General features: G+C 33.5%; 2 pseudogenes; both read left to right on the top strand.

The window, feature by feature from the left end:
• Positions 1-3,373: 3,373 nt before the first annotated feature.
• Positions 3,374-5,159, top strand: LOC143406435 (palmitoyltransferase ZDHHC6 pseudogene; annotated as a pseudogene).
• Positions 5,160-21,018: 15,859 nt separating this feature from the next.
• On the top strand, positions 21,019-21,857 carry LOC143406321 (mitochondrial glutathione transporter SLC25A39-like; annotated as a pseudogene).
• Positions 21,858-24,428: the final 2,571 nt, after the last annotated feature.

The following is a 24,428-nucleotide window of genomic DNA, read 5'->3' as shown; positions in this document are numbered from 1 at the left end:
ATATAATCTATGAGCTATGAGCTAAAAATTCTATTTACTTTTATATATTTTAGCCACTAGATTGCTTATCAAAATTATGCATAAGAAATTTTTTAGAATATGTAAACATCAAAACTATGAATATATTGTAAATCCATCAATATCCCATCGATTAATTCAAGAATATTCATAGAAAATGGTGTTATCTAAAGAGAAAAATTATACCATTAGTAAAAGAAACAACATAGATGTGTTTCCAGACTTTATATTAGTATGATAAAGTCAGGCAAAAACAGGCAAATGATGCATGACTTCATTTATTTTAAAAAATCTTAGAAATAGAATAAGAATTTATGGTAATCTATGGTGTTAGAAGTCTTAATAATGAATGCCACAATGAGCTCTTAGTTATCAGAAAATATCAAAATTTATGAAATGAAAATTCCCAATACCAGATATTTTTAATAATTAAAGAATTTCACCAAGCTGCATACATGTTAACTTATGTAATTTTCTGTATATATTATACTTCAATAAGGAGTTTATCTTTTAAGTTTACCTTAAAAATAGTTTAAAACTATACAAAAGTTCACTCTGTAATACCCAATTAAAAGAATGAAAAGAGCATTCAATTAAACTATATTGTCTTAGTTTGGGCACTGCACAATGTAGGAGGCTGTCATAGATACAGGGTGCCTATGTTTTATTTACCTGGTTCAATCATCTATGACCTGGAGAGCCATGGCAGTGTTCACTTATAGAAAATACTCCGGGTAGGAAAATTTTCTTTACAACAGAACTGCAGGATGTCTGATTGGAAATGTGATTATGATGTTTCACTTCAAGAACCTTATTATATAATCACAATATATGAGGGCAATCTAATTTGATGATCTGAGCTATTGAAAGGAACTTTCTAAAGCTTCGCAACCCTAATTAAGGTGATTTGGAAGCAATAACTTTAATGTTGATCATTAAGCATGACACTAGGTAGTAAACAAGAGATGCAGAGAAGCCCAGAAATCCCTGCTGTTATTTCAAAAGCAATATGTTTGAAATAAAGTCATTGGGTTTTAGTTTCTTCTGGCAGGACAAGGTGGTATGGGGGATAGGCAATATTGTCTGTCAAAATAAACTGTCTTGTTTATCTTTGTATACTTTAATTATTAGTCAGTTTTCACAGTAATGTCCATTCTACATTTTCCTATATCTTAATAATCATGCATAAGTTTACTTGTGTAAAATCAAATTAGCTATAAAATAGGAAAGATTATTAATTTCAAATATAATCAAATACATTGCTCATAAAATCATCAAATTTTATTTTATTTATATAAAAAGGTAACCCACAGTGAGTCGCACCACAATTATTATGGCCTAACATGTAAAATTGAAAACGTATTATTTTTAAAATGATAGAATTAATTTAGTTTGATACTATTGTTGCAGGTAGGAGTCACAAACACTAGGGCATACCTCCTGCTTTTGTGGGCAGAAAAAGGGGAGCTGGGTGATTCTTAAATTCATTGATGGGAGCTTGAGCTTAGGTTTCTTGACATTATGTGATTGGAGCCTGATGTTGGGGTTTGCTGATTGGTCTTCAGAGAATGTTGCTTTTGAGTCACTTCTTAAAAAGCCCCGTCCCTGCTGATGGGAAGAATCACAGCCTTTGGGATGGGAACCCCGGTGTTTCTCCTTTGCTAGTGAAGCAATAAACTTTCTTTTTCTTTTTTCTCAAAACCATGTCCTTGTAATTGGATTGGCATTGGAGATAAGGACCATGCTTTTGGCAACATAGGTATGAATGATATTCTCAATCAATAAATATGCATGGAAATTTTATTATTCCCGTTTATAAATCCTGATTTTGTATTATTTTATAAATTCAATAAATAATATTTAAGCACAAGTAAAAAGATATTGAATAGGTTCTCCACCACAAATTATCGTAAAATTCAACAAAATATATAAGTCAACTCTTCAGGTATTAAGCAAGGGATAGTGAAGATCTGCAATTCTTGACAGAAAGAAGACACACAGGGGAGCTTAGTATTTTTTTATCCCATCCTACCTGGGGACATTACTCTATGGTACATGAAAATAGAGTACAAGTAAAAACAGTTCGCTGCAAAAAGATGAAAGACATTGAATTCTGTGCTGCTTAAGCTGCTTGAACTGAAGGAACTGATCAGAAGCGGGTATTCAGAACTCTACATAGCCCTGATCCATGTTGACATGTGTATACACAAGGTAAATTTTCATAAAGCCAAACCAAAAGTATTTGTTGAGACACTAAAAACAAAATGGAGATACTAATCATTGGAAATGTTAGGATTCTGGATCATCTAGTGTAGACATACTTCACCAAGGAATTTAGTCAAGTGAGATCACCAGATAGGATAAACAGTGAGAAGTACAGCATATTGTAAATAACGTGTTCTAGGCTCAATGAGAAATTCAACATGCATCATCTGTAACAAATAATCAATCATACTTGAAATACTCAAGGTGATCCTGTCATTAATTAAGCCCCTGCCAAAACAAAATTCAATATTATTAAATGTAAGAATGAATTTATTTCATGTATCATGCAAATGTTTTGGTTTCATTGCTATACACTTATTGACAGATTCACCAAATTATATGTATTATATATGTTAAATTAAATTACATATATGTAAATATGTTAAACAGGCCCAATGAAATGGTTCTAAAACTATATAGCATAAAATAAAAATTACATAATATGAAGAAGATACAGAAAAATGTGTCATAATATTATTTATAAAATTGAATCGATACAGATAGTACAATTATTACATAGATCTTGAAACTTCAAAAAAGGTATTTTAAACAAGTTTAACTGTTGTGAAAAGATGAATAAAATGAACAGGTGAAGAATCTCAAAAATTAAAATGAAATACATAAATAAGCAAATAAGAAACAATTGTGATTCCAAGATGTAAGTACTGTATCTGAAAGGGAATATTTATTAGACAGTTTTAATAGTGTAATATGAAATGAAGAAAAAGATCAATGAAGAATGACTTAAAATAACATTTGAAAACAAATATGGTGAAAATTCCCTGTATTAATAAATATTGCATTTTTTACGAAGAGCAGATAAGTTCAAGTAGGATACACAGACAAAATAAAGTCATATGCCACAGTTAACATTAAAATCCAGGGTAAGGAGAGGAGTAAAGCTTAGAAATATCCAGAAAAAGAAAAGAAAAATAGTTACATTACAGAGAGATCAGTGCTTTCAAAGATGACCCCTCAAAATCAGGCCCACCATCCCCACCGGAAAGGGGTTCCCACCAGAATCCATCCTCTGTGAGGGGCAACTTTCCAATCCTCGCTGCCCCTCAGCAGCAACGAGCGCAGAACAGGAATGGCTGCCTCAACAGCTGCCTGTCGCATCAGGTCAGAGGAGGCAGAGTTGCTTGTGACAGAGGTATCCAAGGAGGAGGAAGTCTGTTCATGGTGAGCCCAGACCTTCCTGGAAATGCTGTGGTTGAGCAGCGTGTACTGAATTCTTCATAGTGGAGATGACATCATCTGCACTGACATCCCAAAGCTTGGAGGCATGAGAATGGCACATGGTAAGTGCACAGACAAAGGAAATCCATGACTTTAGAAGGTGGAAGGCATTCTTTTGCACCAAAACGGATACTCTGCACGTGCTTCATTCACACTGTTTCTCCTTTCAGCACCTCTGACTTGTGTCATTGCTGCGCTCATTTTTATCATGACTGTAAATAGAGCTCTGCAATCACTCCTTTGGATGGAACCCAGTAAACAGTGACATGAGTACAGACCAGAGAGTTCCTCTTCCAGTTGTGTCCTTTGGATTAGCTGGATTTGATGTCAACTTATCTGCCTTGGGATTACTTTTAGGAACAACCATAAATATTGGGATGATATTGTTTTCTATCCAGATGAAAATAATTCTTAGAAACAAAACTCCTATTGAATCATCATTGAAGAGAAAGCTAAAAATCAAGTTCAATATTAGCAACTAGATGAAATTTTTGTTTTTCCTTATGATATGGGAAATAGATGAAAGAACTTTAAATAGATATTTACATGGTCAGGGGTCCCTGAAAGAGATGGATTGGAGTGGCCAATAAGAGGATGCTGTCACAGGTACAACTTAGCAATAGAGCAGTTCAGCCAAAAAGCAGGTGAGAGAATCAGAAGTGTTGGTTGTAAAGTCATAGAAGATTCTATTGGTGCCTGCTGTCCTTTAACTCAAGGAATCGAAGCCTTCTTCACAAGCCCTTGTGCTGAGGGAATACAAAAACGGGAATTCATTTTAGCCACAAAAGGGTTCTGGTACTGATTGTGTGGAGACAGAATTCTTGATGATTCCTTTGTAGAAGGTGTTTTAAGAATAAGAGGATGGTGTGGGAAAGGGTCCCTATGATGACAAAACAGATACAGCCCCAGAGGGTAAGAAGAAAAAAATGAATAAAACAACCACTGTTTCAGTGAAATTATTCTGTAAGTCTGTTTTATTACTTAAAGAATTGTACATATTACTAAAAGATTAAACAATGCGCCTACTCTGGTTAAGGTGCCCTTTTCCTCAAAGGTGAGTTGGTATGGTGATTTAGGTATTTTTATCACCATTTTGAAATGGAGAAACCATTCTGCACAGGCCTTGAAGTCCCTGTTCTTGACCACCTTTTCCTCCCCTGAAAGGAGCCACATTTCATCCAAATCAATGAATTTTCTATATAAAAAGAAGAATAAGAACCAGTGAAAGCCCAAAATTTAGTCAGCTGGACCTGGGCCACACCACTCTATGGAATTATTCACAATGTTTAATTTTGTGTGTGTTTGGGGGAGGAGGTTGGTGGGTAGGTGCTCTACCACTGAGCTATGTCCCCAGCCCCATTTTTTTTTTTTTTTTTGGATGCAGGGTCTTGCTAACATACAGTATTTCAATCTGTATGTTGAGCACAAATAACACCGGTTTCATACAGCTACTGTGAGCACAGAATGGCAGGGAAGTCACTTTCCATGATGTCTTTTACATAGCTGGCACCCAGTATAAATGATAGTTGTTATTTGTTATCCTATGAGTAGTCTGGGCCCCAGATTCCTCACCTCCAAAGCAGAATTGTGACCTCCAACCTCCAATTGTGACCTGCAAGAGAACTCCAGGAGACTGACGTGTGTGTGCAGAAGTAAAGGCCAATGTTCCTCCACAGGTTACCCAGCCACCACACAGCCCAGCAGTTCCATTCCTGGGAATATGCACAAGAGTAGAGAGCATTCATTCAAATAAAACCTGTGCTCAGAGACCACAGCACAAATGATCACTTTCATAGTGGTCCAAAGTTGGAAGTAACAGGATTCAGTGTCACATGCCTGTAATCCCAGTGCCTCAGGAGGCTGAAACATGAGGATCATGTTTTCAAAGCCAGCCTCAGCAGAGGCAAGGCATTAAGCAACTCAGTGAGACCCTGTCTCTAATAAAATACAAAATAAGGTTGGGGATGTGGCTCAGTGGTTGAGTGCCCCTGAATTCAATCCCTGGTACCGCCTCCCCTTTGCCCCCCGCCAAAAAAGTAGAATCAAATGACACACTCTCTCCTTGACCAACTTTGGTCAGTCTCCTCTGAATCCTCTTCCCAACTAGACCTTTGTATTTAACAAGAATCCTGCTAAGTAAATCTTACCCTCAACCCTTTCTATCTGGCCAAACTCCTCACCTACCTTCAACAGATAATGTCTGAGCAGCCTGTCTCTAGAAGATTCCTGTGAGGTTAGTTTAGCTGAGAATCACCTACCCTCTAAGCAGTGTTTCCTCAGCCAAGTCCTCCAATAGGACCTTTTCCCACTGCTTAGCTATAAATTGCCACTTTTCCTTCTTGTATTCAGAGTTCAGCTTATTTCACTATTTTCCTGTGGTAATAGTTCCTGATTAAAATATATCTTTACATTAAAAAACAAACCAACAAACAACAACAACAAAACAGTGAACACAAGAAGCTAGCATTTTAAAAATCCTGAAAGGAAAACAAACAATAACAATGACACAACTATCAATGTAGAAATCAATATCCAGCAAGAATATTCTTTATAGAATAGGTAATACTAGCATATTTTCTGTTGGTTCAACAATGAATTAGTCCCCATTAAATATGCACCATTATTAAAGTGTTGAAATCAGTTTTATATGCCAAAAAAATATATTCTTAACAATTTTCATGAAATGGAAATATATTATGAAACACAACAAATAGTATGAAATGCAACAATCATAAGATGCATATTATAACCCAAGCATCTGTGTGACCAATAGCATATGGCAGAAGAGACAATATCACATTGTGGTGTGAAACACTGGAGACAGTGTGTTTTGAGTTCTCATTCTCTCTCCCTCTCTCTCCACACTCCCACCCCTCCCGCTCCTTTGTCTCACAGCTTTTGAAAGAGGCAAAAGAATCAGGTCCTGAGGACTCTGAGGTAGCCTTTGAAAATGCCCACATAGTGAGGAACAGAAGATTATGAACATCAACCAAGAGAAATCAAGGTCTCTCAACATTTCCTTTTAGTAAGTTTTGAAATAGATTTTTCAGGCCAACTTGAAGCCTAAGATGATGGTAGCCCCAGCTCCCAAACTGGACTCTTCCCCTTAAGCCTTAAGATATTTGTATCCCATTTCCCAAACTGGATTCTTATCTCTTGAAAGATGCTGAAGCACAGTTACCAGTGAAGTTTCTCTCAGATTCCTGATCCTTAAAATTCTGTGAGATAATCTCTGTTGCTTTTTAATTACTACCTTCAAAAGTAATTTATTGTGTAAGAATATTAACAAATATATGGCAATACATTTGAGCACATGAATAATATGGACTATTTTGCTAAAAGCTACAAACTACCAAAACTCGTTCAACAAGAAATAGACAAGCTATATATCCTCTTATGTATTTAAAAAGTTAAAATAAAGTGTCAGAAAGCAAACTGAAAAATACTGCATTTTAAACTGAGTGAAAAAAATCAATATCAGACCCAAATAAATCAACCTAAATAAATGGGTTGCAACTGACCAGTGCTGGAAGGAACTTTGTTTCTTCCTACTCTTTTGTTAGAAAAAGAAGAAAGGCCTTCAATCAATAATCAAAGATTCTATTTTAAGAAATAGGAAAGAAAGAGCACAAGAAAATAAACAATAAAAAGTAGAAGTCTATACTTTTTATATAGTATTGACTATAGAAAAATTACTCAAATCAGAAAATTAATATTTAAGATCAATAAAATTGTTAATGTTCTTGTTTGACTAATCCAGGAAAAAATATACCAACTTAAAGTATGAGGAATGACAAAAGGGACATCATTAAAGATTCTGCAGATATTAGTATGAATAATTTATCAGTATCAAAGAATTTGTATATGTTTATAGATATTTTATATTATTCTCTAATTCAGAAATCTAGCAAGCACATATCTATTGAATAATAGGTACTTCCTTCAACAATTAATCACTACTCATATGAATTCTTGAAACAACATTTCTAATGTAAAGTTCATTTTTATTAACATTTTTATGTCCTAAAAATGCAAAGACATGCTTCAATTAAATTAATGACATAAGAAATTTCCACTACTATAAAACTAACTAATCATGATAATTACAACATAAGAAAATGTGCATTTCTCATGTCAATTATCCATAGGACTGGCAAAAACTGGATCATTTCATCAGCATCTATGTAACTTACTAAATTCTGGTAATATATTTAGGGAATTTTCAATAAATTTATGTTGTATAAAGAATGTTTTCAGAGTGAAGGTTTAAATGTTGTTTATTGTCTAGATTTTTATAAAGAATACTTCTAATTTTTTGGAGTAAAATACTTCTCAGTATATTGTCATAAAGTAAACAATGCAAAATTTCAGCTAAAAATGTAAAACAAAATTTATGTACACTAAAATTAAATAAATTATTGGTTCTATTATTCTTACAAGAATGGTTACTAAGTTAGATCTATGAAAGCACACTTATTTATGATGTGGTCTTTGGTTTCTTACAAGTAATTTTTAATGGCCAAGTACATGGGCAATAGTCTCATTTCTATTTTCTTTATGTGATACCATGTTTTCCAAATTTGGATGTGTTGATATCCACTGCACTAGTGCACATTTCAAAGAGAATCTTGAAGACATGCCTAAACTCTTCTGTTCCATGATTTACTTCACTTGATTTTTTAGTCTGAAATTGATGGGATTCTTAGGAATCCTATCAAATAGACAGTAATCTTTTGACCTTAATTCTTTATGTTTAAGTGTATCTTTGATTTACAGCCATTATCACATTCATTTTTAGATGAGAGCATTATTTTTCTTCCATGAAGTCTTTGCACACCTTTCTTTTGAGCAGCATTGCTAACCTTACTAGCTCTCTGCATATTAGTAGTTTGTATTTTGCTTTTGGGGAAATAGCATTCAATCTGCAACTATGACCAATAATGCATGTCAATGTCAAAAACAACATGTCATAATTACCCAGTGTTATGGGGTAAAAGAGATTATTATAATTGTTTTAATAATAATCATACTGTATACTTTAGTTATAAAGGTTAAGCTTATTTGAAATTCAACATGGAGTCCATTATATTAAAATATAAATAAATATTTTGTACTCTGAGTATTAGAGGGATAAATTTGTGAAGTACCAATGTTAAAACTGAGGAATATAAACAGAATATCTGTAATAACTCTTAATTAGCTATTAAAGGCCTATCAAATCAAAAGCTCTTATATAGTGTTTTAAATTATTACATTGCAATAAATCTTGCAGATAAATTGCTATATGGTTCTTTCTTATGAGATACAGTGAATAAATCTTTAGATTTCTATCACAGGAGAAATGGAAGACCACCAAAAGGATTTAAAAAAATGAAAATATTCAACATATGTATTTAAAATTATTTCTATGAATCCTCAGCAAAGAATAGATTATAAAAAAGAGTACAGTGAAAAGAAAAAAAAAATAATGGCTCAGTTTTTCTAGCTTTCCAGGAATAGGAATAATGGTGGCTTTGGACTAGGGCACTGGTGTTTAAGGTGAGGCCCATAGAATACAGTGAACACTTCACTTACAGGGAATACAGTGAATAATTTTTTATACTAGGCCTTAAAATATAATTAGAAGTTTTGCCAAATTCATGGAAAAATGCTAAAACCAAAGGAACTTTGAAAAAAATGTTAATGTTTAATATATATATATATATATATATATATATATATATATATATTCTTGATTGTTTGTGATCTTTACAGCTACTAGTCCATAAGGTCCATGAGGGTAAAGTGAAATTTTCAGTCAGTATTATTTCAGGGGTTTCTTCTATTCCTTTCTCAGTCTCTTCTTATTCTACAATCTCTATTGTATAAAAATTGAAAAGTTTAAAGGACAATGAAAGTGAAAAATCATTATCTGTTATTTTAAATGTAGAACCTTTAAAATGCTTTATATATTCTTGAATTTTGTATTTTGCAGATGTACTAACAGGTATATAGAAGTTTTAAGTGTGTGGCCATGTTTTTGTTTGTTTGTTTTGTTTTGTTTGTTTGTTCATTTGTTTTTGTCCTTTTTATTTTTGATAGTTTCATTGGTTTTATAAATGTGTCCATCACTCATACAATTTAATAGCAATGTTATGGAGTTGAAGATCCTCTCTGCCTATCACAAGATTGTTAATCGAAGAAACCATAACTCGAACCTCAGTGTATAACTCTCTAACCCTTTACTCAATATGCTGTTATCACATGATACTGACTTATATAGAGTTAAACCTTCTTGCCTATTGACCAATATTTTTTCCTTGCCTATTTTATAGAAATTGGCACTTTTTTATTATAAATTTATAAACGCACTTCCCACACAAACATACTCCTACACTTAAAGGGTGTATTTGATACAGTTTCTGGATATTAGTGACTAATACTAGTTTGCTGAATAAATGACTATGCTAATAAAACAGGCACTGAATTTAAGTAAAATTGAACAGCTCTTAAATTAGTGTCTAAATACTAATAAAGATTCTAAAATAGCCAGGCCTGGTGTGGTGCCACGTGCCTGTAATCCCAGCAGCTCTTGGAGGCTGAGACAGGAGAATTGCAAGTGCAAAGCCAGCTTCAGTAACAGCCAAGCGCTAAGAAACTCAGTGAGACCTTGTCTCTAAATAAAATACAACATAGGGCTGGGGACATGGCTCGGTGGTGGAGTCACTCTGAGTTCCATCCTTGGTAACCTTCCCCCTCCAAAAAAAGATTCTGAAATAAAACACATATGTATATATACATATGTGTGTGCTTGTATGTGTGTGTGTGTGTGTGTGTGTGTGTGTGTGAAATATTTGCATTGAGTGAAGTGGGTTTTCTTCGAAGCAGACATTTAGATATTACCGGTGAAGGTTGGTTGGGCTTATAACATCTGTGAAAGGAACAAAAGAAAATTGATGGAATTACCAGATTTTGATAGTGATCTGATGAATTCTTTATTTATAGGGCCACAAAACCCCTCAGACCATGATATGGATCTGATTAAATCTGTACCAACCTAGTGAATTTGGAAAAAATGTCACTTCTAAGGGCAATCTACAGAGTATACCACATGTCCCCCATTAATATTTTCTGAGTACATCATAGTATGTTCTATAAAGAATACCCTTAAAAATTTTACTCAGAACCAAAACTTCTAAAAGATGTTGTTATAAGCATTGATAATCATTAATAAAACTATAACTCTTCTTATCACACAAATAAACAGTTGGAGTACATAAATTTCATCTTGAAAATATTATCATATGTTTTTTAATGTAATGTGAATGCCAAATAAGAATCCTGGAAAGGCAAAGGTAATTAAATTAAATTAAATTTGTAACATCCATCCTGGTTCAACAGAACATCAGATACTCAGTAAGATAACCACAATTTAATGTCAAAGCTTCCTGCTGAAAAAGAATGGCATATAGCTGACAGAATAACTCAAGAAAAACAAATGCAACTGACCATCACTCAATCATATTCTTATTTTTCCATCAAACAACCTACACCCTTTCAAATTTTACCTGAAACAAGAGAAGAACTAGATTCTATTACTTATGTAATCTTTAAAAATATATGACAAAATATTTCTTAAATATACCAACAAAAGATCAAAAATGATATCTCAAGGATTTTTTTAATTTCATTTTTCTAGTACTGTGGATTGAATCCAGGGCCTCGTGTATGCTCTACCACTGAGCTATATCCCCAGTCCTCAAGGTCTTGATTGGTATTCATTATAGCTCAGTCAAGGATTGCCCTCGAACTGTAAGTCCATCACTGAGTGTACACCGTAGTATAAAAGCTGCCCATATCTATTTTTTTTCTTAAAGTAGTGTCATTGATCTATTCAAGTAATCGAGATTTTAGAAATAAAGATTTAATAAGCAAAAAAATATATTTTGATAATTTAGTTGTTAGTATTAACCAACTGTTCATGGTTTGGACCAAAATATCTGACAGGAATAATTTAGTGGAGGAAAAGATTCACTCTATCTCATCATTTCAGAGGTTCAGTACATGAGGAGTTGTCTCCAGTGCAGAAACGTCATAGCAGAAACGCATAGTAGAGCAAAACTGCTTATCTTGTGATATCTGGGAAGCAGAGTGTGAGAAACAGAGAAAGGAAGGAAACATGGAGAAGATGAACCTCCTGGGGCACACACTTATTGACAAACTTACTTCCTCTAACTAGGTCCCAGTGCCCAGTAGTCTATTCACCTATGGGTGGATTTAATCCATTTGACAGATTAATAACTAATTTGAAAATAGTTAAATGGATGAATCCACTAATGGGGGTCAGAATCTTTATAATCCAGTCATTACTTGCAATCCCCAACTTTGAATCTAGCTGAATTAAGGACCATGTTTTCAATCTATGAGTGTTTGGGGGGTACCAAATCATACTACCTTTCCCTACCTCAAACTATGAAGCACTAAGGCAGCAGAATACAACAGACACTAGGATGGCAATATGTAAATCAGTGGATGTGTAACCGATGTGATTCTGCAATCTGTATACAGGGTAAAAATGGGAGTTCATAACCCACTTGAATCAAAGTGTGAAATATGATATGTCAAGAACTATGTAATGTTTTGAAAAACCAACAATAAAAATTAAAAAAAAAAAAAAGAATGTCTGCCAAGCCCAGTTCTTCCAGAAGCCTTTGTAAGTGGTGATAGTCTACCCATCTTCACATAGTCCAGGTAATTCCTTAATTTACCAAGAATTTGTTGAACCTCTTGGATATGCAAGCTATTATAGAATGTTATGGCTACACTTTATATTTTTAGTTTTCTTTGATCACATTTAAATTTTTTATAAATAATGAATTATTCTCACCATTAAAATTTGATAAATGGATATCAAAATTGATAACTTTTATGTTTTGGTCCAAAACTTTAATCTTACAACTAGATTTTGATCTAGAAGAAATTTAAAATTAAGGATGCTATTCTTTTCTTGTTACTGTATTTGATTTATTTTATAGTAAAAAATAAAATGCTCCCTTTATTAAACTCTAGGACATATCTCCAAAAAGTTAATAAAGTATCTACAAAAAGTAATTATTAAAATAAATAATAACCATTAAAATAAAATGATTTAAAATACTAATAAAAAACCTCATGGAACAATATGAAAATTTTATGAGATTGTTTAGGAAACAAGACTAAAGGAGACCGAGAAAATTGGATTTTATATATCAGCTAAAATATTCCTTTTAACATATGGTAGCTGTGGATTATTTTCACAGTCCACAGATCTGTGAGTATGTCAGTAAACATATGCTTGAGCTCTAAGCATCTCAAATGAAAATATTCATAATTTGAAATAAATAATTTCCAGCACTGATCAAAAACTGTTTTACTTATCTATTAACAGGCCGTCTGTTACTAATATAATTACACTGTATATTTATGATACTTGGCACTTATTGAAGCAGAGGGGGAGAGAAATTGGAAGGAGACAGTTAGACCAACAGAAAAAAAAAAATGAAGAAAGCACACATCCAAAATGCTTCAATGCAAACTGTTAAAGAGGAATAAATATATCTTTAAACATTATACTTAAAAAGATCAGTATAGAACTGATCTTTTGATTACCTTAAAATATTTATATATACATATCAGTAATTATAATTCATAATTGTTTTTTAATGTGTGTTCCTTCTACTAGAACACAAACTATGTGGGGATACTGCCTTTGGCTATTTGGTGTATCTATCCCATTTAACTCAGTGGCTGGTACAAGTTAGAAACTCAATAAATATTGGTTGAGTGGGTTGGAAAAATATATAAATGAGTGAGAGGTTACCTGTTTGTACCTGAGAGATTGAGAAAAAAATTTTTAAAAATAAATTTTAAGTGTATCTGGGGAATAAGAAAGGAGATTCTGCAATGTATGGTAAAGAGTTGCACATGTCCAGGAATGTAAGAACTTAAAATGTGCTACGGTATCATGCAAGCCACATTAATGGCAGAAAGAGTCATAGTTAGAGCCCCTACCTGGTGAGATAATGTAATCTTAAAAGTGAAGAGCTGCACATTTTCCTACCTTTTTCTTTGGTAAGAGAGATTAGGTGAAAGGAAGTAAATTGCAAGAGAAGATATTCATTAGAAAAACAGAACAGCATTAAGAGTTTCCATCAGGTATACCTAAAAAAACCTATTTATGTATTTATAAACAGCAATTCTTTTGGGAGTGGGAGTACTGGAGATTGAACTCAGGGACACTCAAACACTGAGCCGCATCCCCAGCCTTATTTTATAATTTATTTAGAGATGGTCTCACTGAGTTGCTTAGGGCCTTGCTAAGTTACTGAGATTGGCTTTGAACACTCAATCCTCTTGTCTCAGCCTCCAGAGTCTTGGGATTACAAGCATGTGCAACCATGCCTGGCTAAACAGCAATTCTTGATTTTTTTCTGGCAAATTCCAACAGTTAAGTACCCTCTATCTTTCCTTCTTTGCCTCTTAATAGCAAAAACCTAGAATATGTTAAGAATAGCAAAGTACTTAGTAACTCACCACTGTAGAGATTTCCAGATATAGAATGACAAGTAACTTATTTATTTATTTTGACATAGGGGAAATAGAGAGTTTTAAAAATATAAATGACTCCTGTGGTTAATCTTTTTCTGGCTATTTCTAATATATTGTATTCCAGTATCATCTAACACTAATGCTAACATTTAGTAATTTTAACCCATTATTTAATTTGAAAACTTAAATTACTGGAATTCATTAACACTTCATTAAGAACAAGTTATTTAATGCGATTATTGTATATGTATCAGCAAGGCAACAATCAAGATTTTGAAGGCTATATAAAGATTTCTTATTTATAATATCTCTAATTCTTATTCCAAAGGTAGGATACTCATCACTTATGTTTTTGTGTTTTGTATTTCTATTAGCCTTTGTTTGTAAACACTTAATAGTCATCTTATATACAATATGTCCAAAACAATTCCAAACCCTTGCATTCTTATGCCTGCGATGATTCAATATTAAATTCTCATCCTCATTTTCTCCCAATAAATAGATTCAGCATCTATTTTGTTCAAGATCAAACCCCAGGATTAATTCTTTATTTTCTCTTCTGTCTCTTATACCATCTTTCTCTCTTTCTCTTTTTTAATGTACCCATTTATCAATCACAATCATCACTATTTCTGCACAGGGAGGAAATATACTACTCATTTGTCTTTTAACTTATATATTTAATCACTAATTTAACAAATACATATGACTGCAATATGGTGAGCCCTGATTGGGTGATAAGTTAAGTGGAGTCCTGAAGAAGGATAAAGCCAATTCTCTGGACTCTCACACTTTAGAAAGAAGCATAGTTAATAAAATACACATAGCTGAATTTTGTGTTATGATAAAGCCTAACAACAGATGTGCTAGTGAACTCATGTTATCATGATTTAAAATCTATTTTCACATTGTCTACATTGAGACAGTGCATATTGTATAATATATTCATTCTCCTTTGATGACAAATATAGGACATAATTATACACATCTCAAATAATTAAAGATACATAACTAGGAAATTGAAAGCAATCAGAAAATAATTGAGTACATCCTGAAAAATTACTGATTGTTACCTTTCCACAAAATGCCTTCTACTATTTTGAGGTTTTGTTATTCTCAAATAGAACCTCAAAGAAATATAAACTCATGATTCATAAATGTACTTTGCATCTACAAACAGGAAAACAAATGGCTCTCTGAAGGTTACTGTTTTTATATCATGAAGTACTTTTTTGAAACTGAAAGCCTCAGATGCAGATGGACAATACCATCAGAAGATCAACTGGACTCAACAAGAAAGTGAAATAGTTATTCAGCTCAGCAAAGAGTAGTGAAAGCTAATGATGGAATATTAGCATCATCCTTAAAAAACTTTGAAAGTCACTCAAAGCCTGTAAATTAATGGAGGAAAAAATATTAACTATTAAATTTCTGGATAAATATAAATGTGATATTTGTGACAGAAAATAAATGGAAAAAAGTATCTCATAGTCTATTTGAAGGTTGTTATGCTGTAATTATCAGAGACATTATTTTGATTTAGCAAAGTATTGCTAATATAAGCAATACTTGAATATTCTAAAGGAGCCAGAATGCAAATCATGAAATATGCAAGAAACATATTCATTAACTATATTCTTATTCTGTTTGGGAATACTATACCAAAGTATCACAAACTGGGTGACTACTGAATAACATATATTTATCTCACAGGTCTGGAGACTGGGAAGTCCAAGGTCAGGGTGCTGACAAATTCAAATGTCTGAGGAATACTCATGGTCATGGATCCTCATGTGGTGACAGGCTCAGAAAAACTCTCTGGGACTTACTTATAAGGTAATAGTTCCATTAATGAGGACTCTACCCTCATGACCTATAACCTCCAAATGCAACACCTCCAAATACCATAACATTCAGGATTGGTTTTAAAAAATGAATTGTTTAAAAGGCATATCTCTCATAGAAAATATGAAAGTTTTGAGAAACTAAAGGTGGTTAATTATGTGTGAATGCCAGAGTAAATTCCACTCAAAGATTACTATATGTCAAGGATCTAAGTAATTAATTATTTCCAATTTCTTCTTTGTGGCCACGATGGCTAAATTGGATGTAATAATGGGTAATGTTTTTATGCTGTATATTTAATAATATTAAACATTTATTGTGGTTTATGAATAATATTTTATACACTACAAAAAAACTCAAAAAGATTAACACTAAAAAAAAAAAAAAAAAACTAACCCAGTCAATAAAAGGACAAAGAAGTTAAACAGACACTTCTCAAAAGAAGAAAATACAATTGACCAACAAGTATAGGAAAAAATTGTTTAATATTTCTAGCAATCAGAGGAATGCAAATTAAAACTACATTTAGATATGAGTTCACTCCAGTCAGAATAGCACGATCAAGAATACAGGTAACAATAAATGTTGACAAGGATGTGGGGAAACGTGTATATTCAAGCACTGCTGGTGGGAATGCAAGTTGGTTCAATCATGATGGAAATCAGAATGGAGATTCCTCATAAAATTTGGAATGGAACCACCATTTGACCAAATTATACCACTTCTCAGTATATATCCAAAGGATTTAAAATTGGCATACTACTGTGATGTAGACACATCGATGTTTAATGTATCTCAATTCACAACCTAGGTACCCTTCAATATATGACTAGATAAAGCAAATGTGGCATAAATACACAATGGAATATTACTCAGCCATAAAGAATGACTTAATGATATTTTCCAGTATTGACTTAATAGATGGATCTGGATAATATCATGCTAAGTGAAATAAGCCAACCCTCAAAAAAAAGTTCTCTCTGATATATGGATTATGTGGATGCTAACACATAACAAAGTGTGGGGGAAGGGGTAATATTTATTCATTGGATTAGACAAAGGGGAAGGGAAGGGTAGTGGATAAGAACAGGAAAAAAACAATGGAATGAATATATATGTGTAAAAGTTATATGTTTCATTCATGTTTTGTCTGTTTACTTATTTTTGCTAATAAAAGAGGGAACTTAAATACCTATATAGATTAGTGTATGATTGTAGGCCAAAAGAATGGAACCCAAAAATTCAATTTCGAAGGAAATTCAGCAGATACTGCAATTAGAAATACATTAAAAACAGAGGTACAAAGGTCTGTGTCCTGAGACTAAATGCAACTCTGCTTTTAGTTAAGTTTGTAAGCACAGGATGGAGCTAGAGTTGAAAAGTGGGGGGCAATCACTTCAAAAATCCCTAAACAGGAGGTGAGGCATTGGCTGAATGTGATGAAGATTGGAAACTGAGAATCAAGTAGAATTTTGCAAATATTACTAAATGAAGTATAAAACAGTGACATTTAAGCAAAAGCAAAAGAACTTTTGAATACTTTGGGGTTCATAAGAGTTTGCAAAAGCAAAAGGCCTTTTGAATACTTTGGAGTTCATAATAGTTTATAGGCATTCTTTTTAATATCATTAATATCTAATGAAGTAGTTTCCCCACTCCCATCCCCAGCAATTCTACAGAAGCAGTAAAGAAATAGGAGCAAAGCCTTAGAATTAGAAAATTAATTCATTATTTATTTTATTGTATTTATTTCTGGAAAAATTCTACTAAAATAACACAAATGGAGTGTTTTCATCTTTGTTCTTCCATGTTGTGGTATGTATAAGTTTTTCATTAATTTTATTGTCAAACAATATTCTTTTATACAGATATCTTACATTTTATAAATTTGTCAGTTGTGGGCTATTAGTCGTGCCCAGTTTTTAGGATAATGTTTATAAACATTTATGTACAAGATTTGAATAGACATGTTTTTATTTATGAAGTAAACATAAAATGGACTTCCTGGGCCATATAGTATCTATATTTTTAACAGTTTAATGAATGATCAAATTTTTTTGAGATAATGTCTTTTCAGAAATTTTGTGCATTTTTAGCATACTTAACTTTTTATTAGAGTCAAGAATTTAGTATACAATTCCTTATCAGATATATGATTTGCAAATATATTCTACAAATCTGCAGATTTTCTTTTAATTTTCTTGATTGGTATCATTTGTAGGACAAGTTTTCTTTTATTTTGAAGTACTATATGTGGATATTTTTCATTTTTTGTTGTCATATCACAAAATATAGGGAAGGATTCCTTCTAAGTTTTGTTTTTCTAAGAGTTTTATATTTTCAGCTTTCATATGTAGACAAATGAGCCATTCTGAGTTCATGTCTGTATGGTGGAATGGAAGAATCAACTTCATTATTTTTCATGTAATTATCTATTTGTTTTGGTTATAGTTTTGAGCAATCAACAGACACTCTGACAGAAAAGCCATGAAAGAAGTGTTGAATTAGTAGTTTTTAATAAACTTCTCAAATAATTCACATGCACATCGAGATTGAGAATGATGAGATTAGAATTTTTTATTAGGCAAAATAAAAAAATAAAATTCTGTAAAATAAAAGTGTGATTCAGAGAATGAGGGGTATGGGAAGATAGTTTTACTGAAAAGTTGTTGGATTTTCATTTTGCAACATGGATTAGAACTTTGTGATGAGGAGGGTCAGCATGTGACTACGGAGAGGATACCTTAACATTAAATGCAAGTATGTCATTGAAATTGAGGTCAAGAAAGTGTGAGGCCTAGTTCTACCGTGTAAATGGACTCTAATGACAAATTTCACAGAAGACCTCATGTTATTTATAAATATTTAATTCGGCATGAAGAATCGTGCAAGTCAAAGTAACAGTGTTGCTTTGATGTTTTTAGGCTGTGTCAGCAGGAGGATATAAATGACATATAATGAAGAATCAAACATTACCTTTTTATCCATTTGTCTTCAGAGATGATGTTTTAGCAACTTCATGATGAGATCTATTAGCGATGTCACTGGAAATGACTCTGCCTAGAAGGCTGTAGTGGCAAACTGCTTTTGATAATTATATTAGTATTTGGGCATTCCATTCAGGCAGGCATATGGCAGAAAATAAAATCACAAATGAAAGAAATCAAAAACTAACACCATTAGTAAACATGGAAGATGAGAAGGCTAAAATATAAACACTTTCTATTCCTTTCTGGGCTTTCAACCAATTGAAGAAAAAAAGAAAGAAAGTTAAATGTAAATTAAACATTACCTTCATAACTATTGAACACAATGCTGGAGAAACTGACCTATTTTACAGGAAGGCAGAAACTTGGAATATATTCACCTTGTGTATCTTAGTCTGCTTCAGAACTCTAACAAAGTACTATTTATAGAGTTATTTAGACAACAGAATTTTATTTCATACAGTTCTGCAGGATGTCCAAGATGATTGTGCCAGTGGATTCCATGTCTGGTAAGAAATTCTTCCTGACTTCCAGACAGACACTTTTCTATTATGTGCTTACATAAACTTTCTTTTGTGTGTGCTCATGGAAAGAGATAGATGCATATTTATTTCACCTCCAGATATCATCTCATTGGGAGATGAGTACTGCAATGTATGAATTTTGGAAGGACAAAAATATTCAGGGCAATACACAGTCGTTGGCAATAATGGGTCTCCTGCATAACAATTGTACTGGTTAGCTAACTGTATAATTGAGAATAACTAAAATAACATGTTTTTAACTTGTTGAGCCTAATTTCAAAATAGAAAGACAAAGAAAGGGAATGACTTAGAGATACTGAGTTGATTTTCAAAATCCATATTTCGGAGACATAATGAATGGACACAATAAGGAAAAAAAATGTTAGGCCTATAGAGATCCTTACTCATGGATAAAATAACCAGGAGTGGAACTAAACCAACTAATATATTACAGGTTTTGGATACCATAACTCTTTGGCTTTGATAATTACTCTTATGAAATCAAGCTGATAGGCAACTCTTTGGAGTAAAATATTAGCATTCTACTGCAGAAATTTTTATTTTTATATTCATATGGTTCTGTCCCTAATACCATATACTATTCCTCTATTAAAGAGAAGACTTGGAAGTCTCAGAATGAGATATTTAGCTCTGATGATGAAGAAATGAAACCAATGACTGCTTGGAGAGTTTCTAAAAGCTTAAAAAGAGAAGGAAATGGGTGCTCTCTTATAGACTCCAAAAAGAATGCAATTCTACCAATGACCAGATTTTAGTCTATTACAGACTTCTGATATCCAGAACTTTAAAATAATAAAATTGATGTTTGTTTTTTAGGTTACTAAATTTGTGGTAATTTGTTAAAACGCGATAGTTACATAAGATAATGTGAGACTTTTAGTTGAATATTTACTACTTTTTCTTAAATTTATTACCTAGAAATCTGACACAATACCGTAAGGTATCAGCCAACACATAGAGCTATTAGTTGAGTACTTAGAACCCTGCAATTCAAAGAGTTGTTCACAGACAGCAAGGTAAGTATTACTAGGACATTCCTAGAAATGTAAAGCCTATATCTCACTCAAGATCTAACTGTATCAGATTCTACTTATTAGTAGGTACCCAAGGCGATTCACAATTACATAAGATTTGGAAACACTGGTTCAACGCATCTCACCTTCAGAATTAGAGAATTTTCCTTATTTATCACTCTTTAAGGTGCTTGCTCTAAGGGTGAACATGCAGGTACCCCACATGGTGCATGGAAGCATTATGGGTCCCCTGGATCCCCTGGTGCCTCCAGGGGCCAGCACCTGCATAGAGTCAGAACTGAAACAACAAGATGTCTGACCAGCCATTTTGGGAGCTTTAGCCTTCTCCAATAGATGGTGGCCTTTGGGCCCGGAGCTGTGGTCACCTCTGTCTCATGACACTGCTGGATGTGTTGTGTGATGCCTACTGATGCAAGCTGATGAGATACAAGCCAATGTCTACCTAGAGACATTGGAGCCTATCCTACACCAAATCACCCTCTTCTTTCCAATCCACAGAGAAGTGCCTCCAGTACTGCAATGGTGTCCTAGAGCCCCATTACCCAAGCTCAGATGGTACCCTGTACCATCTGGTTTTATGACCCTATCCATGTCATTGGCACTGTGGATGCTTTTGTGAAGATTTTGAGGCATGAGGGCATCAGGACCCCTGGAGCCACCGCCTAGCCACCCTGTTGATGACTGTTCCATCTGCGGCCATCTATTTCACCACCTATGACCAACTCAAGGCCTTCCTTTGTAGGCAAGCCCTAACTTCTGACCTCTATGCACCAATGGTTGCTGGCACACTAACTCGATTGGGCACTGTGAGAATGATCAGCCTCCTGGAACTTGTGCAGACAAAGCTGCAGGGTGAGCGTGCATCAATACCTTGAGCTAGGCACCTGTGTCCAGCTGCAGTGGCTCAGGGTGGTTGGCACTTACTGTGGCTGGGCTGGGGTTCCATAGCACTTTGAGATGTGCCTTTCTCAGCTCTGTACTGGTTCAAGTATGAACTGGTGAAGAGCTGGCTGAAAGGCTCAAAAAAACATGGCCAGACATCCATGGGTCCCCTTTGCGGCTGGCAGCATCTCAAGGACGGTGGCTGCCCTCTCGACTCTACCTTTAATGTGGAGAAGACGCAGTGGCACGTTGCCCTGGGAGCTGTAGAGGCTGTGGGGGTGGAGTCCCCACTGCTGACTCTACATGCCTGTGGCTTCGGAGGATATGGCCTGAATCAGGCACCAAGGGACTCTTTGTAGGCTCCCCATGTCCTCGCCCCCAATACCAGGATCACCAAGGCTGCCCCCTCCTATGTCATTGTGATCAGCACGTATGAGTTTGGCAAAAGCTTCTTCCAGAGGCTCAACCAGGAATAGCCACTGGGCCATTAAATGGGGCCAAGAGATGCACTCCAGCTTTTCTGTGAATGGGGGCAAGGGGCAACTGAGTTAAGTGCCTTTTCCTCAGCACTCAGGGGAGTACCTTGCTTCCCTTTTCTCCCAGCCAAGTAGGCCTCCCCACTAACCCTAGGCCCCCAGGCCTTCCTTAGACTCAATGTGCATTCTGTTACTCCCCCTTGCCAAGATCATCACTTCTTTCCAGCCCCTAAATTTGAAACCAAATCTGATCATTAAAAAAAAAAAAAAAACACTTGCCCTATAGTATGTCTACACATGAATTTAATTTTGAACTTATCTCCTCTTCAAAATGTCCTCAGTGTTGACATCAAAGTGAAACTTTACTTTCTTCTCAGGAATTATTTTGTGTTCTATATTATGAACTAATATTTCAATATCATAAGTGCCCAAACCAAGGAAACCAGAAAGACATCCTGTTAGTTTAAAAAGTAGCAGCAATAGAGAATAGCAATGATTAATTTTATCCTTTTAATACTTAGGAAGATATGGATAAATGATTTTTTTCAGCCTTAGCTAAACTAGGCCAAACTTTATTTCATGAGATGAAGTTGTTAACCATGTATTTATTTAAAAGTTATTGATACAGAGGACTTTAATGATGAATTGATATGTAAAACTGATGTCCTAAAGGAGCAGGCACACTATATTTTTAAACACACACACATACTCACACATACATTGGTACATACATAAACACATTTACACATGGTCCTATTTTATGAATGACAGAAATTTTCACTAAATGAATAAATTGAAGATGACTTTTTAACCCTGTGTGTGTGTGTGTATGTGTGTATCCTTATTTTGCAAAGTGAAAGTGAATTTTTTCTATGGCCAGAAAATGAAAGTTTTATTTTACATCCATATTTATGTGAAAAAAATTAAAAAATATTTTCATTTGTAGATGGGTACAATATAATATTAATTTATTTGTATGTGGTGCTGAGGATCGAACCTAGTGTCTCACATGTGGTAAGCAAGTGTTCTACCACAGAACTCCAACTCCAGTCACTATATGGAAAGAATTTTAAGTTAGAATTTGCAAATGCTTATCAACATTATACATAGCATTTTACCTCTTTGCTCTTGTCAAAATTATTTTGTAACAGAGAATAACATAAAAACATGTTTTACTGCATTTTTGAACAAGTATATATTTATTATAATGTCTCACAAATTCCAAGGCTTATGAAATACAAAAGTCAAATCAAATAGAATCATTACTTAATTTTAAATCATTGTTAATGTGGGAAATGATTATACTTATATTTTAGAAAGTAAATAAGTACATACATGGACCTTTTTAAAAATGTAAATTCACTTTAATCTGAATCGATCTAAATAACAACAGAAAATAATATGGCTTCTAAGGTAGAATATTCAAAATATATTTGTATGTTATACTTTGTTAGGTAAACCCTACAAATTTCCTATGCACAATTTTATTGATGTATATATAAATTCATATCTTACTACCAGTTGATTAATTGATCAACCTATTCATATCTCAATGCACATATATAGTCTTTATGGAGGAAATTATTTGCTAAAGTAGGGTTAAAGTATCAAGAAAGTATAAGGTTCTAATCTCTTGAGTTAGAAAGGGATGCTGAGGATATCAAATTCCTGTTTTGAATTTTGATTGCCTTACTTTAAAAAGAATGGGAGATTACAATAGTTTGATTCCTGCATTGGTCAAAGGAACAGAATAAAATTCTATATATCATGCATTGTGGAAATGAAAATTAAATAAGGAATATGAGGTGTTTAGCAAAGTGTTTGACATATAGAAAATATATACAATTTTACCTAAGATCATTTCCAAGTCTAAAGTTCTGTTTTTCAGAAACCAAGCTTCTCTTCATTTCCTTCCTTCTGTGTTTAATGAGAACATAGTATAACATCTCTACAAATTATTCCACTGTCTTCGTTCCCTTCTCCTTTCAGGTCACTGAAGGTACAGCACTTAATTCAGCTGTTAACCATTTTAACCTGAGGGGTTGTTGAAAATAAATCCTCTTTAGAAGGCTTTCTAAGGTCCACTGATGATTTCAAAATAGCCTGAGAATCAATCAGATTAGCTAAAACATTTTCTACACAGACATCTATTAGAAAGCTGGTGTCTGTATAATGATTCTTTGACATTTTGAACCTTTATCATTTCAGATCTACAAAATGCATACCAAAAATTAATACAAAAAAGCAGATTTGTCCTAAACAGTGAGGACATTATCTGAAAATTGTCATTTCAAACTAGCATTAAATTAATATGTGTAACAACTTTCTTTGAAAATTACTATTGATGTTTATCAATTTCCCCCTCTCTCCCTACTTCCCTCTTTCACTCAATGTATATATGACATATATAGAAATGTATATATGATATATATGACATATAATTGATTATATATGATATATGTTATATATATATATATATATATATATATATATATATATATTATGATATAGTTGAAGGATTATAGAAGTGAGTAATGACTGAAGATTTAAAATATGGTTGAAATTATATCA

The sequence above is a fragment of the Callospermophilus lateralis genome, chromosome 8 (genome assembly GCF_048772815.1).
Source record: "Callospermophilus lateralis isolate mCalLat2 chromosome 8, mCalLat2.hap1, whole genome shotgun sequence".
Taxonomy (NCBI): domain Eukaryota; kingdom Metazoa; phylum Chordata; class Mammalia; order Rodentia; family Sciuridae; genus Callospermophilus; species Callospermophilus lateralis.
This window is presented reverse-complemented; position numbering and strand designations above follow the sequence as displayed.